The following is a 6039-nucleotide window of genomic DNA, read 5'->3' as shown; positions in this document are numbered from 1 at the left end:
TGAATATATAATGAGTGTGTTTGAACCAAATTTGAAAGTCTTTTATCGATACTGTCTGGTTTTGCTCAATGGTTTACGGTCAGTCATACCGTCTTTTATACGTGCGTCAAGGAAGGACATGTTTATGAAACTGCTGGCGTGTTATGTTTTGATTGGCGTGAAGCAGTATTTCTGGCGTGGGAGCTCACAAAGTAACTATGGTTGCAACGCGACTGGCAGTACGATGCCATCTCGTCGTATTTTTCGCGTAATCTCGTGTAACTATCAACCACAAACAAAGCCTCCAAAAAGTTTAACACTTTTGAAGCTCATTTTAATATGAAAAGCCAATAGCCTACCGAGACGACCATGGAACAAAAGGCATGCAAGCGTTGCCACTCTGTCTATGTTCCTCTGTGGCAATGGGTCTGTGGCAATGGGTCTAAGGCAAGATGGCAGCGATCCAACTGTGATGCACCAACCATTGTTCATCATCATCTTTTCACCTCTGGACCAATCAGCGTGCCGGATTTGCACGCGCAAGCTAGTACGGCATAATTCACTTTATCCTGTGCGTGCTCGGAAATCGAAAACGGTCCCTCGTATTGCACAAGTGTCGCATGGTTACAAACCCTATTGGTGAACAGTCGATATTTTCTATATTGTTCGGAATGTTTGTGTTCAGAACAAATTTAGGGGTGGACCATTTGATATCCTGGGGGGTCTGGAAGATTTAAGAGGTTGCATTTTTTAGCGACTAAGTTACGTAACTGAGGAAGCTTATAGAGTTGGGAGAGGCAAAATTGACGTCATTTCCGTCAACAACTTCCGTAAAACTATTTTGTCACACCACGTGATCAGTGTTATTTAACGACTATAGCATACCTCCATGGCATACCATTCACGTTGCACACTCACTATCAGCGAAAATACCAGATCGTGTTGAATTGACATTATAATTGAACTTAGACCGTACGTGTGAGTGTATTGGCTTACATGAAAATGCGATAGACAATGATGCATTTACGTTAGAACGTCCATGCTCGATCATATTGTTTTTGTTCTGTCAGTGTAAATTACGAGATTGGTGGATGTTGACGGACATCATGCGTGCGTTTGGTCCTGACATGCATATCGTTTCGATCTCCTTTTTACTGTGCAGGGGAGAATGAATTACGTTCCTCATGGGTTTGAAATATGTCAAAAAAATACGAAGTTTTGAGTGGATTTACGATTTCGTTTGTAAAATTACGAGCGAAAATTTTAGCTTCCCATTTCATCGGCGCGACCGTGCAAGAAACCTCAGTCTCCTACTACCTCCATGATCACATGTTGTACCACACGAACATGAAAGGCCGGCCTCTGAAACACTCAGTGTGTAAGCGTGTGGAAATTTGCGTAGTGTTTTTTCTCATTTAATTTGGCAAATTATCAGCAAAACCTCAATAACTCAAGGTAACCCTTTCTTCTCAATCGCTTCCTGGAGTTTCAAAGTCATGCCAACGAAAATGAGTGAAAAATTTCGATGTAAAAATCGTGCAGCGGCGAGAGTAATATGTGTGCTTCTTAAGGACACAAAATATGTCTTGCAAGAAGCATCAGTCATAATTCAATAGGAAAAAGTGGGTTTTGTTTTGCTTTTTGAATGATTAAAATCAGTTTGTAGAAGATAAGTCGAATTGCTTCATATAACGTGAAATAATTTCATGTTAAAATTAGTTATGTTAAAATGGTGTAATTTCTTTATATTTTCCTGTTTTTAATAGTGTGCTTCTAAGGACACAAAATATGTCTTGCAAGAAGCACCAGTCATAATTCAATAGGAAAGTGTGGTTTTTTATTTGAATTATTAAAATTGGTCTGTGGAAGATAAGTCACAATATCTTCATAAAACATGAAATAATTTCATCAATAAGTTACGGTAAAATGATGCAATTTCTTTATATTTTCATGTTTTTTAACAGTGTGCTTCTAAGGATACAAAATATGTCTCGCAAGAAGCACCAGTCATAATATCAAAGGAAAAAGTTTTTTTTTCAATTGAAAGTGGTCGGTAGAAGATAAGTCACAATTCCTTCATAAAACATGAAATAATTTCATCAATAAGTTATGGTAAAATGGTTCAATTTCTTAATATTTTCATGTTTTTAATAGTGTGCTTCTAAGGACACAAAATATGTTTTTGCAAGAAGAACAAATTGGAAGATAAAAGGAAAAAGTGTTTTTTTTTTAAATAAAAGATGGTCAGTAGAAGATAAGTCACAATCGCTTAATAAAATATGAAAGAAATTCATCAGTAAGTTAAGTTAAAATGGTGTAATTTATTTATATTTTCATGTTTTTCATAGTGTGCTTCTTAGGATACAAAATATGTCTCGCAAAAAGCACCAGTCATAATATCAAAGGAATAGGTTTTTTTTTCAATTGAAAGTGGTCGGTAGAAGATAAGTCACAATTGTTTCATAAAACATGAAATAATTTCTTCACTAAGTTATGGTAAAATGGTTCAATTTCTTAATATTTTCATGTTTTTAATAGTGTGCTTCTAAGGACACAAAATATGTTTTTGCAAGAAGCACAAATTGGAATATAAAAAGAAAAAGTTTTTTTAAATTAAAGATGGTCAGTAGAAGATAAGTCACAATCGCTTAATAAAATATGAAAGAAATTCATCAGTAAGTTAAGTTAAAATGGTGTAATTTATTTATATTTTCATCTTTTTAATAGTGTGCTTCTAAGGACACAAAATATGTCTTGCAAGAAGCACCAGTTATAATATCAAAGGAAAAAGTTTTTTTTTCAATTGAAAGTGGTCGGTAGAAGGTAAGTCACAATTGCTTAATAAACTGTGAAAGAATTTAATCAATGAGTTACGTTAAAACGGTGCAATATCTTTATATTTTCATGTTTTTTAACAATGTGCTTCTAAGGATATAAAATATGTCTCGCAAGAAGCACAAGTCATAATTCAATAGGAAAGTGTGGTTTTTTATTTGAATCATTAAAATTGTTCTTTGGAAGATAAGTCACAATTGCTTCATAAAACATGAAATAATTTCATCAATACGTTACGGTAAAAATGGTGCAAATTCTTTATATTTTCATGTTTTTAATAGTGTGCTTCTGAGGAAACAAAACATGTCTTGCAAGAAGCACCAGCCATAACATCAAAGGAATTTTTTTTTATTCAATTGAAAGTGGCTTCGTAGAAGATAAGTCACAATTGCTTCATAAAACGTGAAATAATTTCATCAATAAGTTACGGTAAAATGGTGCAATTTCTTTATATTTTCATGTTTTTTAACAATGTGCTTCTAAGGATACAAAATATGTCTCGCAAGAAGCTCAAATAGGAAGATATAAGGAAAAATTGTGGTTTTTTTATTACAGATGGTCAGTAGAAGATAAGTCACAATTGTTTCATAAAACGTGAAATAAATTCATCAGTAAGTTAAGTTAAAATAGTGCAATTTCTTTATATTTTCATGTATTTAATCGTGTGCTTCTAAGGCACAAAATATGTCTCGCAAGAAGCACCAGTCATAATTTAATGGGGAAAAAAGGGGTTTTGAGTAAAGTGGTTAAAATGGTGCAATTTCTTTATTTTCATGTCTTTTTACAGTGTGCTTCCAAGGATACGAAATATGTCTCGCAAGAAACACCAGTCGTATTTGGAAACAGAGAGCACGGACGATACGATCACATGTGGATTTCACTACGATTGTGGTTCTAGAGACACAAAACAAGTATCTCAAGAAGCACGTTGCTTTGATCCTTCAAATGACATCCGCGTACGAGGATGCACGCATGGGCACACTTTGCTGCTTCTAATCGTGCTTTTTGTATTTTTTTTGTAAGCTTCCATTCCTCCGTCTGCACATGCATGTACGTATGGTTGCCCGTCCGCTGGGCAGCCGTTATACCATGTGACCGGATGTGATGTCATTTTATAACAGAATAATTTCTATACCATGCATCTATTGTATTTGACGGGATTCCACCATTTACATATTTTCCCTTCCGATTTCCAACTTGATTGAACCTGTGATATAAGTTGTGATGCACGTTTCAAAATGTATTGAAAATAGCGCTGATCGCAAATGACGTCACTGTTCTCTCTCATTAATATGCATAAATAAACATTTGTCCGCATTTTCCGCATAAACGACGAAAATAAAACCTGCCAGTGTTAGAAAGGCTATTTAGCATCACACTTATTCGTATGAAATTATGACTGAGGCTACAAGCTGCAACAACAGCCGCGCATACAACGACAAAATTTGTCCGAATTTCAGCATATTTGTCCGAAAGTCGCGCGCGTGCTGCTATATTTAGTAACAAACCCGAAATCGCGATCAACGCTATTGACTTTTGGCAATATAGGCCTACTAAAAGTTAGTATGCACCTCGAAAGCAAAAGACTTGAACTTTTGCTCAATTTTTTCTTAAGTGATCCTTCAACTATTCTCTTTCAAAATCAAGAACAAAAATCCGGGGTCACGGTGCAAATTTTGGTACTAGAGTAACATATACCCCAAGATTTACCGGTATTTGAAATTCAAAATGGCCGCCATCCCTGTGTTAACTCTATGGAGAAATATAAGCTTAAAATTTTCGAATTTCGAAAACTAAGGGGTGAATAGTTTTCTTGCGCCGTAGCTTTAAAATGAACCTCACAAGTGGTATATCAGAAAAGAATTGTAAAAGTTTGAGAGTCCGAATATCTGTCCCCGAGGCGCGTTCTACCTTAATTAAAGACTGTCAAGATACTCATTTGGTATTCAACTTGTCATCATTCATTATACATGCAATAGTTGAGGCAAGGACACTGTGAACCGTACGGAGCTCACACAAAAGTGAAACATGCTTGTTCTTTTATTGCTACGTGCTACTGCTGTGGTCATATATGATAATGAACAAGTCTTTCTTCACAAACAAAGAACTCGTATTTGGTGATGCGCTACGTAAGAGAAAAAGAAACAAGCGTACAGTGAACAAGGAGCTGATCATATACGCATCTATCCAAAGCTAAACAGCACTTTCCTGCCTTAACAGACACATATAGGCCTAAAGTTAATTAGACAATACATATTTTCTTTATTAGAAAAGTTACAAATCTGACATCAAATGTTTCCCTGACAGCATGTTTGAAAAAGAAGACAGTGATGTCATAAAGAATGTTATGATAAAATGATAAATGTCTGATAAATGAAGATTGGTGGGACCCTGCCACGGCCACGCACGGCTGAGTGGGAAGAAGCTTGAGTTTGTTATTGAAGTGTTTACTGCAAGGGTTGCAAGGCATGCACCGTTTTGAAATGACGGTTGATTTACGCCCTCGCCGTCATCATGTACGGAATGACACATCACATACAATGAGCAGTCGACCTTTGAAATGCATTGTTAACAATCCGCGGCCTTTCAAATGCATTGTTAACAATCCGTGGCCACCTGTACAAGTCAGACAGCTGTTACGGAAAACTTCAAAATCATTTAGGCTATTCACAAAATTCCTTCTATAGAGCTTATTGGCATAAAAAAAGTGCTCCAGCAGTCGGGTTGAGGCTGAGGGGCTTCATGAAATTTGACAGCACGTTGAATATTGTATTGATTTCCAACGCTTATTTGATTCGAACTATGTCTAAATTTTTCGTAAAAGGTCCAGCAAATAAAGTGTTATTATCTTTTGGAGATACTGCACGTTTTGCGTTGTCGTTAACGCGTTAGGACCGAAAACTGATCGACTATCCGGGCACCCCTGCCTGTTATGAACCTGCAATATTATCTCGGGCTTTTCATGTAAAATAATTGTTGAAATTCACGCTCGAGGCGCCCCTTCCTCAGCGAAATCAATACACAAATGAAAGAATAAACTCTATTGAATATCTATTGCCTAAACATATGTTGAAAAAAAATGATCCTTGACAATATCGCAAGATTAAAATGTGACGTCTGCATTGTAATTTATGCGCGAACTCTCGATTTTCAAACACTCGTTTTCATCATCAATAATGTAACATCCACGCAAGAAATTAAATATCACATTTTGAAAGGGTACGT

This window comes from Ptychodera flava, chromosome 12, assembly GCF_041260155.1.
Source record: "Ptychodera flava strain L36383 chromosome 12, AS_Pfla_20210202, whole genome shotgun sequence".
Lineage (NCBI taxonomy): Eukaryota > Metazoa > Hemichordata > Enteropneusta > Ptychoderidae > Ptychodera > Ptychodera flava.
This window is presented reverse-complemented; position numbering follows the sequence as displayed.